Genomic DNA, 10758 nt, shown 5'->3' with positions numbered 1-10758 from the left:
ATCAACAATGCGCGTGTGACCGTGTGATCCCTGAGTACAAAGTATTTGAGGGTGGTAAGTGGCTACTGTGCAAGCATATGGAGACGCCTAGGTTAAGGGTGTCACGATCAGTAAAGAATCCATTCAGACCCTAGTTTACATGTAGACGGAAGGAGACATGTAGATACCTTCAATGGGCTGATGAAATGTCTGTGGATACGTATTCTGCAAGGGGGTCTCCAGTTTACAAACCAAAAGAAAAAGCAAAGATGGATATGATGCAAAGACCCAAGCTCATGAGACAATTTGCAAGAATAGATAAAGTGACTGATTCTATGTAAAATTCAGGAGCATCATTTGCTTTGATTGACTTGATTGTAATAATTTCTTATGTTTATTCAATAAAATAAATTGTGTTGATGTGAAATATTGCCTCGTGTTCATTTTTTTTTTTTTTTTTTTTTCATTTCTGGGTGTGCGATAAGGATGAAAAGCAAACCGGTTTGATTGGATTTTTCTAGTCTACATTATTAAGGAGACCCTTTGGTTTTTCTAACCAACCCTTAAGCTTGTTTCAACTCGTTTGGCGATGACGTCAGTGTCTTCTCGTTGTCAGCCCTTAAACTTGTTTCAACTTGTTTGACTGTGACGTCAGTGCCTTCTCATTCGTTCTTAGATACTCCATTATTCTTTCCCTATATAAGCGCGATACTATCCGGCTGGTTGGGCGGAACCGTACCACCAGAACACATTACAGTTCACTCCAAATAAAAGAGAAATTATAATACAATTCAAACCAAATATATGACGTGTGCAGTTCATTTAAACTCCCTGCCGCCATCTTGAATATACCCTCGTACACCTATGTGGTATGCATCTCATTATAAACCCTAATCCAAAAACCGGTTTGGGTGGAATTTCCAACTGGCCGCCATTTTGAATAATTTGGTCTATCCATTCCCCCTATACTACTCACTTTCTATCGATATCTTTTCCTCGCTTTTTTTTTATCAGGTGAATTTTACATTTCAAGTTGTAAATGATGTCCACAAAGATCACCCTATAGATGTGCATTAAACAGCCTGATATAAAGCTTACTTCTTGTTTTAACTAAGGATGTAATGTTCCATCTTCTCCCATAGTGCATTGCTAAAGAAAAGGGGAGGGAAAATAATAAATTTATAATAAGCTCATCTCATATGGTGTACCATCATGTAAACTATACTGAAATTATAAACTTGTAAAAAGGAATTCCTGTGACATAATAATGAGAGTCCCAAATGAGACTACAAACTACCATATTTCCTTGAATAAGAGCCGGAGGCGATTATTCAAAGGAGGAGATTATTTCAAATATTTCTCACAGGAGGTCGTGCCCTAAATATTTTGTTTCATTATACCAAGCAATAAAGGAAAAAGTTAAATACATGAATATTACCTTGGAAAAAACTGTAAAAAAAAAACCGGTGCTTTTGTAACCATTCAGTTGTGAACAATTAAATGAACGCTTGTTTGATACCCAAGATGTCAATTTTAATTTGAGAGGGGGTGATTATTCAAGGAAGGCGATTACTTTAAATATTTTGGTCAAAGGGGGGTGATTATTCAAGGGAGATTGAGGGACGGCTGTTATTCGAGGAAATATATAATGAATTCTACATGTAGCTGTTGTACACAGATGTATCTATGTTATGTTCAGTTTTTAGTTCCATTTTAAATTGAAATAACCCTTTACAGTTCAGACTTGTTCTTTTGGATATTACTGGTAATCAAATTATATTATTAATAATTTAATTATATTCTGTTGTTTCTAAAGAAAATGCTGAAATAAAAATCTTTCAGAAATATTAAACACCTGTCATGCTTCATATTTACAGCTGCTCTGCCTTCATGGATCAGGGAACAATTTACACGACATTCTACTTCAATTGACATTTTCTACCATTTGTGTAGTGGGCCCATATTGCTACAGTAATAAAACACAGTACTCATACCTCTTCTCTTCTCCACTGAAGGATAAGAGCCATTAGCTCTTTCTGTAAATTGGCCATGTTGCCAAATGCCCAGTTGAAGGAGGGAAGACAGTTCCCAGATGCAACAATACCTCTTATAGCGAGAATGACACCGACTCCACAGCTACCAGCGCCAATACCAACTTGTGTCTGGATTGGCATGTTGATTCGTGGCAAGGGAAGTCTTAAGCAAGAGTTGTTCCAGTGATCCTCTTGTTCCATGGCATTGTGTGACAAAGCCTTGAAACCACTCAGCATATTTTGTACAACAGACAGGGTACCACTTGGAGGTTGCATCTTCAAACCGTCATCAAAATAGACTATTTTAGTTGTAACATCAAAGCAAAGCAGTCCCCAGTGCAGTGGACTGTCAAAATGAACTGGGGTTAAAATGCAGGTTGCATCTTCTGCTGGACAGCTATCAAAGAAGCGGATGGCTTTGTGCTTGAAGTATTCCACACCTTGTTTTGCCCACATTTGACTGAAGGAGGGGAGGTAAATGACACTTGTGGACTCACTTTTCTCGACTAACTTCAAAGAAATGACATCAATAGAGAAACCATTGATGTAGCGTTCGCAAGCCAATGTACTAAGATCTGAAACATCCATTAGGAACTGGCCATGTCTTGTAACCTCATCATGAGGCCTTGCATTTAGAAGAAGTTTTCTGACCTTGGTTACATCTGGAACACAAGAATGAGAAAGCCACCTCTTTTCCTCATTAATTCTGGCTGCTTCAGATGAAAGGTTGCACATTTTTTGAAAACCAGGAGTGATTTCTTTGTGTGGGTACCCAGTCTACCAATAGTCACAGCCACTTCATTCCCTTCATCATCGCTGTCAACTGCCACACTACTGCTACTGGTAGCTGTTGCACGTGCTAGCAAGCTCAATGCATACTGCACCGTTGTTTCAGAGGGGCGCTGAGTGGCGACGGTGGGGTCACTCGTTTCTAGTTCTGTCATTTGAGCGAGCACAACGTCTTTCTCTGCAATGAACACCACTTCAGGGAGCTTGATTGCTGCTATTTCAGCACGAGTCAGGTTTCTAATTACATTGAAGTCAAAGATACTGGATTGGACAGAATTACCATTTCCAGTGTTCTCCTTGCCTCCACTGTGACTCACATCAGCATACTGTGTGACACTTTCATCTACTTTGGCTTCGTCCACATTGACTTCTTCTCCAGCAACTCATGCATGGTTCTTTTCCCATTCATCATGGTTGTACAAAATAATGGGCAACTGGCCTGGTACAAGCATGCAGTGCTTAGTATCGCTGTACTCATACTCGCAATAATCTGGACCAAACAGGTTGTTGAACAGGTCATTCATGCTCTTGATCCAGGTTTTGTCTTCATTTGTCCACCCCATTTTCTTTGGTCTCCAGCCACAACCTCTGTAGTAGAAAGGTTCTCCTGTGAGAAAAGTAAAGAGGAAAACTTGTTTATTAAAGTGCACATAGCCCTGCAAATTTTTTTCCTCTTGAGTAAATAAACCTGTGATCTGAAGTATTTCTGCGAAGAAAGTGAACATGAAAGATACTTTGTTCCTGGGTACACATCACAACAGCTGTTGGACCCATCCCCCTAAAAATACGGGAGTGAAATAAAATGGCAGCATTTTAGGTGCTGTTCTTGAGACTTTGACAGGACACAGAAAATTGAGGATTCAGCCGAATCCAAAAATGTTTGCACAGTAACATTTTAAATAACAAATAAATTTATTTCAGTAAATAACACATTTGGGGGTTATGTGCACTAAAGTCAATGATCTCAATCAGAAAGAGCCCACTGTTTCTGTAGCGTAAAGCAGATATGAGTAAAACTACTCCTAGAAGGAAAAGATTACCCCATAATGTTGTTCGTGTTAGTAGCACCTGCCATGCAATGAACTCTGGTTTGCACTATGATATTACGAGGGTCAGTTGCCAGTCGTGGATGTTGTGGTGTGCACATGATCCAGAAAACCACAGCCATGGCCACAAATTTACTTTTTACCTTTTAAAAGCAAGCCATTGTCATGAAATACAAAAGCAAGGTCTTAAAGAATATAAATACCTGAAGTTATGCAGCGATAAGCCTCTCTAAAGGAAAGCCTCATGTCAAGAAACTTCTCAGTGAATAAGTGGGCAAGAATTTGATCCACTAAAACAGATATATATTCAAGACATTAATATTTCAGCTCAGACGGCAAACAGGTTAATAACTCAGACTATTTCAATTCAATTAATTTCAAAATTAATAAGTGAAAAGGTAAACTGGAGGAAGGGAAAATTACATTTTTTTATCTACAAATGCAAGGAAACCTACACCCCACAGGTGATTATTGTCATAAAAATAATGACACGAAATGAAGCCAAACCATGAAGTTTGAAAGGAGATACATACACAACAATCAGCAAAAATAAACAAGCAATCCATGTGCATTATCTCCTCAAAAATACAACATGAAGTTAAGACATCTGGGGACTATGAGAAATCCTACAATAAAGACTCAGTGGCCTTTATAACTTCAACTCATGCCAACTGTGCCATGCAAATGGGGCAAAGAAAATCTTCAAATACCCAATCTGCTCAATTTACCCAAATTGTCACTGGGTGGGACTGGGTTTGGAATTGATAAGTACACAGTCCTTTTTGCACTTATATGCACACCTAGTACTTATATACTCGCCTAGTTGGCTATGTACATATTGTTAATGATAGCATAAAATAATGTGGCAACTATGTAATTTTGGGATTATTACCATTTCCTATTTGGAATATTCAGCAACATTTTTTCGCTGGATCAAGTTATCAGTAGACAATTGTATATGACTCAAGCATTAAGATGAAAAATAAATTGAAAAACTAACTTACATGAGGAAGTGTTGCCCGAAGAATCATGTGATGTTGCTCTGGCATATAGCTGTCTCTGCAGCTTGTGGCCAGCTTCAAATCCTTGATTTGAGAGGTCGTGCAGCGAACGGTGGACTCTAAAGAGCATTGGCACATGCTCTATCGTGAGATGACCATAATCTCCCGTCCCAAGACTCGTACCAAACAACTCCAATAAAAGAAACCCTCATTCTTTGCACTAAAAATAAATGACAAGAATTATTATTGATATTAATTACTTGAAGAACCAGTGTGTAAAATTCACAGCATTGACAGTATTTAGATCTACATACTGGCAGATTGAGGTGAATTTTTTATTAACCTGCAGTTCTAAGGCATGTTTAACATTGAAAAAATAAGGAAATTTATTGAAAGAGGTCAGTCAACCTGCAAATCACCCACACTTAGAAAAAACAATGTGGGTTACTTTTAAAGTTCGTCAATGAAAACGAATAAAATGGACATACCTTTATATCGAAAATGTCAATGAGATGTTCCTCATCTTTTTCAAAATTCCTGTCCCTTGTGACTTCAGCAATCTCCTTCCACAGACAGCATACCTGTTAAACAATTGAAAGTTAAAAACTTACATGTACATGTATGTATTGACGATGCAGAGCTTCATAAACTTTTCACGACCATTCAGGTCACTGAGATGAATCTTGATGCCCAGTCACACCGATTAGAGATGACACATATGCATTTGATGAGTGCATTAATAGGGGAAAAGGGGTAAAGGGATAAGAAACAAAACCAAGGAAGGAAAAGGACAGTAAAGGACTTAAGTCTAAGAGGCTCACCTTGATCAGAAACTCCTTGGTTAGGTTTCCTGCATAAGAGCTGAGCTCTTTATTTTCCTCTTTCTGCAGGACCTTCTTACTCATTCGTCCCTTTCTGTCTTTGAGCACTTGTGCCGGCCAAGTGGGTTGGTACAGCTCTTTAAACTGACTTTCAATTTCTTTTCCCTTCTCATGCCAAAATGCTTTTTGATGTTCAATCTCTTTGGCAACATCTAATAAATAACAGGAAACAAAACTTAGATACTGTAAACTGCCGCTTTTACCCCTTTCCACCCAACAGGGCTGCAAACAACAGTCGGACAAGGGACAATGTCCAACCAAAATTTGGCGATTTCTGATGAAATCCAGCTGTAGTCTGGCAGAATCCCAGGACAATTTTTTTGCCTTCTAATGCAAATGCCAATATTTTTTGTTGACAACGTATCGCACTAGATTAGCAGGTTTGCATATCAAGCAGTACTGTAATATGACATCTGACCCCACTTTTAATGAAAGAGTATCAACAAATAGAAAAATACATGGAAATGAGTGTCTCTTTGTGGATACAACCAAATCTCCAAATTTACTGTTTTGTCCAATTCAAAATTAAACTAAAAGACCTCAATCTCTTGGCTATAATATAATATAATATAATAATGCTTAGGATGCTTTTTCATTTTCAACTACAAATCATTTCAGTGTACTACCTGAATTTTCCAAGTTGATTTCTTCAAGTCTTGTCCCAAAATCCCTAACATAAATGCCACTCTCCAACATCTCACCGTAGTACTGTAAAGTTCAAGAAAAAAAATAGACCTTAAGCAAATACATTTTGTAACTTTAATTGATCAACTCAATCAATATCTCGCGAAGTCCAGTAATCAATAATGTTTTCTCAAAACATGTACTTCATCATTTCAATTAAAAATAATTTAATTGGAATAGAACTAGGTTTTTTTTAACCTAGGAGGATTATGAAGATGCCCTTGTGAAAAAGACATTCAGTCATATCATTTTTAAGGTGACTATTCAAGGAAGAGTAACTGTGAATCATTATAATATCTCCAAGCTATAAAGGGGTAGTACTACCAAAATAATCACCTTTTGTCGTGCCTCGCAGAATGATATTTTGTTAAGAAGGCATATTTTAGCCGCTTCATTATCTTTAAAATGAGCTGCAAGTTTTGAAGATGGGAGTGATTTGTCAACTATTTCTTCAATAGCACTAAAAATTTGACGTTCAGTACTTCCTGGAAAAAAAGGAAAACATAATATATTATAATTTTTTCCCTTGCAGTGATTTAAACTTTCATTGCATGTTTAGAAGTGGCAAAAATTACTGCGACTACAAAACAGGCAAATTTCATGACAGTAATTTGAACTGAAGGGAGAGATCTGATTGTCTTACAAACATTTTCTTAACTAGTTTACAAAACCAGGAAACCTGTGTTTTTTTCTCCATGACCTCCCACTCCCATAGCAAAATTAAGTAACCCAAAACAATTAAGCCATTTTTAAAATTGCCTCAAGTCTCTCACGGCAAGGCTCCCAAGAGATGAAAATACAATTTTGATATATGGTTAATAATATGTAATACTGTGTAACTGACCTGAACAAGAGGCAAAAGAAATGTTGTTCTACCAGGAGCTGTTTGTTGTCCAGGTCTCAATTTTACCGTGATCCGGTCTGCTTTGAAGTTCTCTGGGCCATACTTTGATAGTTCATCATTACACTCTTGCAGAGAACCAATTTCGTAGGCCAGAAGACCAACTCTTTTCAAAATCTGCTCTGTATTCCGCATCTCGCAATGCAAAGCACAAAGACACAGAGAAGACAAATCCTCATCAAGTAGGCATGTCAGGTCATCTCTCAATCCTTTAAAGCTGAAAACAGGTAGAAGGATCACTGCCATATATGTATATAATATCAATCAAAAGTAACTAATCCACAAAAGACAGGAAAGAGGGAAAGCAAAAGTAAAACCTATTGGTCTTTTATTCATATCATGGGGAAAAAAGCAGACAAAGAAAATATAACACTAGCAGGGCCAGGTTCTCATAATTCTGTGGGTTGAATTTATTGATGGTTCTCATCCTAACTGCCCCAAGGGTACTCTGGTTTAAATTCCTCTCTCCACAAAAAATGTGCATTGCTAACATTACAAATAAATCTTGACAGTGAATAAGAGAACTAATCTGTGGATTTCCACCACAAATCACATTGTATCTTTTCATTTTAATAGTTACCTGCCGATGTTTGCTTTCACTTGAAGGAAATGCTCAAGACAAACCTCGTGCCTTCCTAAATCACAATCACAAGCCTAGGAAATAACATAAACATTGTTAATAGCTTTAACCAGACTTGCAGAGAGCTGTCATTACCTTTGAAGCAGTAAGGCTACACAAAGAAAGGAGGTGGTCAAATTCTCAAGATAGCCTTCATTGGCTGTTGCCATTTAGTCATTTTCAAACTTTGAATAGTCAGCAATCTTCATTGCAGTAGTCAGCAATAATAGCTGTTTGTCGGCTACTTAATTATCATGATAGCTGCATGGAAATTCTAATGTATCTAGTCACAGTAGTGACTACTCAGGGTCTGGCTTTTAGTCAGAATTAAAAGGTGGACATCTTGAATGCATGTTTAACTCGACCACACAATTTTAAGAGATCAGGTGCATTGTCTTAAAATTTCTTCACAAATTGGGATGCACAGATATCCCTTAGCTACATGTTATCATCACCTGAGTTGTTACATAATAAATGCCAATAGTGTCTTAATTAGTCCAAAGATTTATTGTTTTGGGATTTCCACTTGCCAACTATTACTTTTGCATATTTATTAAACAATAATATAATATTGCCTGTTTTATCATGTAATGGTAAAATAACCTTACCCTTAATGCCATACAAAAAATGCAAAACTCAACAGCTAGGCCAAAAAATGACAATGACTTAAATATTACTTACTAATTCATATATTTCTTTCTGTGCACTTACCAAAGAAAGGGCGTCCATCAATCTTTAGATTAAAGACAATGTCATCAGGGAGTGAACCATGCAGGCGCATTTCCCTGATGACCCAAATGGTGACACTCTTGAGGTTGACCTCGTACCCAGGAACTTTTGGAGGAAGACTTTCAATACCAATTAGGCTTCTAGTTACATCAAAATGGCCCTTCCGCAACGCAGCAATGTTGTTTTTTAATGGGATGATGGCCTCATCTGACTTTTTCTGGGAATCATCAAGTAATATTCTCCATTAAGTAAACTATCTGCTCATATATGCCTTACCTCAAAGAGCAAAATCCAAAGTTTTGTTTCGAAATTGATCTTAGGTTAGGATAGGACCACAACAGAGAGCTATACCAGTAGTCTTCAATCTTTCCTGTAACCATTTTCTAGTCTTAAAAGTTGATACCACATGAAGTGGTGCAGAGAGTGTCTTGTCTGGCAGTTATTTGCCTCAGTTATTACACTAATGCTTGCAACCTTGAACTGCTTTTGTCACGAAAATTAAATCTTTTATCAATCTTAAAAGTTTGCTGTAGTGCAGACTAGACCGAAGAGAGCACATTTTATCCTGGATCTGACTACAACAATAGTTCAATAAATTAGACAAGGTAAGTTATCCTGTACACTGTGGGGGAAAATCACATGAAAAATCATGCAAGTGAAAAATGGAGAATAAATTCTGCACATTAATCAAAGGGGTAAGAAGAAAAACTCTATGACACCAAAATTTTTTGCTGAGAATGAATCCCCTGCCTCCCCCCCATCAAAAAAGGTCCATCCTTACAATGTCTACAAGGAAAAGGAAAGGACAAGGCTGAGTACAACTTACAATAGTTAATCAGGAATTACCGGACACTGCCACTAATCTCATCATCAACACCCCTAGAACTTCGTGCATTTACTTCTTGCCTAAAATTCACAAACCCAACAACCCAGGTCGCCCTATCGTTTCTGCCTGTAGTTGCCCCACCGAACTAATTTCTAGCTACTTAGACAGGATTATGACGCCTATCGTCAAATCTTTGCCATCATACATTAAAGACAGTACACACGCACTACAAATTTTCCGCGATTTCAATTTCTCCGGCCAAGACAAACTTATTTTCACCATGGACATTACATCTCTATACACAGTCATTCCTAATAGCGAAGGTCTTCAAGCACTTAAACACTTTTTCGATCAACGCACTGTCAAAGAACCTAGCTCGGAAACGCTCCTCCGCCTTGCCGAACTAGTTTTAACGCTTAATTGTTTTTCATTCGCCGGCAACTATTACAAACAAATTAATGGTGTAGCGATGGGCACAAGAATGGGACCTAGCTATGCCAATCTTTTTGTAGGATATGTTGAACACCAATTTTTTAGTCAGTACAACGGCCCCAAACCTGAACTCTACGGCCGTTACATCGACGACTGCATCGGCGCTATTTCATCCAGCAGAGAAGAACTCGATCAATTTATAACCTCCGTCAACTCTTTTCATCCGGCTCTTAAATATACCTGGGAAATTTCGGAAACTTCATTGGCTTTTCTAGATATCAACGTTTCTATTAGAGGCAACGTGCTATGTACTAGTGTGCACTACAAACCTACTGATTCACACAGTTATTTGTTGTATTCATCGTCACATCCATCACATGTCAAGAACTCCATCCCTTATTCTCAATTTCTTAGACTTCGACGTCTATGTAGTGATGACTCCGATTTTTCCAGCAAATCAGAGGAGATGTGCCAGTTCTTCGAAAAACGTGGCTATCCTGTCTCTGTGGTCAAAGCGGGCCATCATCGCGCCCAACAATTTGATCGACAGTCATCGCTACAAACGTCACAAAAAGATAAGAATGACAGAATTCCATTCACCCTCACTTTCCATCCTCATAATCACGCAGTCAAAAGCATCATTCTTAGTAATTTTAAATTACTCCAAAATGATCCCGAGACTGGTAGAATCTTTTCGCAACCTCCACTTATTTCATTCAAACGCGACAAAAACGTAGGCAACTTTTTAGTTAGAAGCGCGCTCAAAACTAACGAGCAACCCGGCACTTTCAAATGCGCGCGCTCACGATGCAAAACTTGTCTTTTCATTGTTAACACT

Source organism: Montipora foliosa, chromosome 11, assembly GCF_036669935.1.
Source record: "Montipora foliosa isolate CH-2021 chromosome 11, ASM3666993v2, whole genome shotgun sequence".
Lineage (NCBI taxonomy): Eukaryota > Metazoa > Cnidaria > Anthozoa > Scleractinia > Acroporidae > Montipora > Montipora foliosa.
This window is presented reverse-complemented; position numbering follows the sequence as displayed.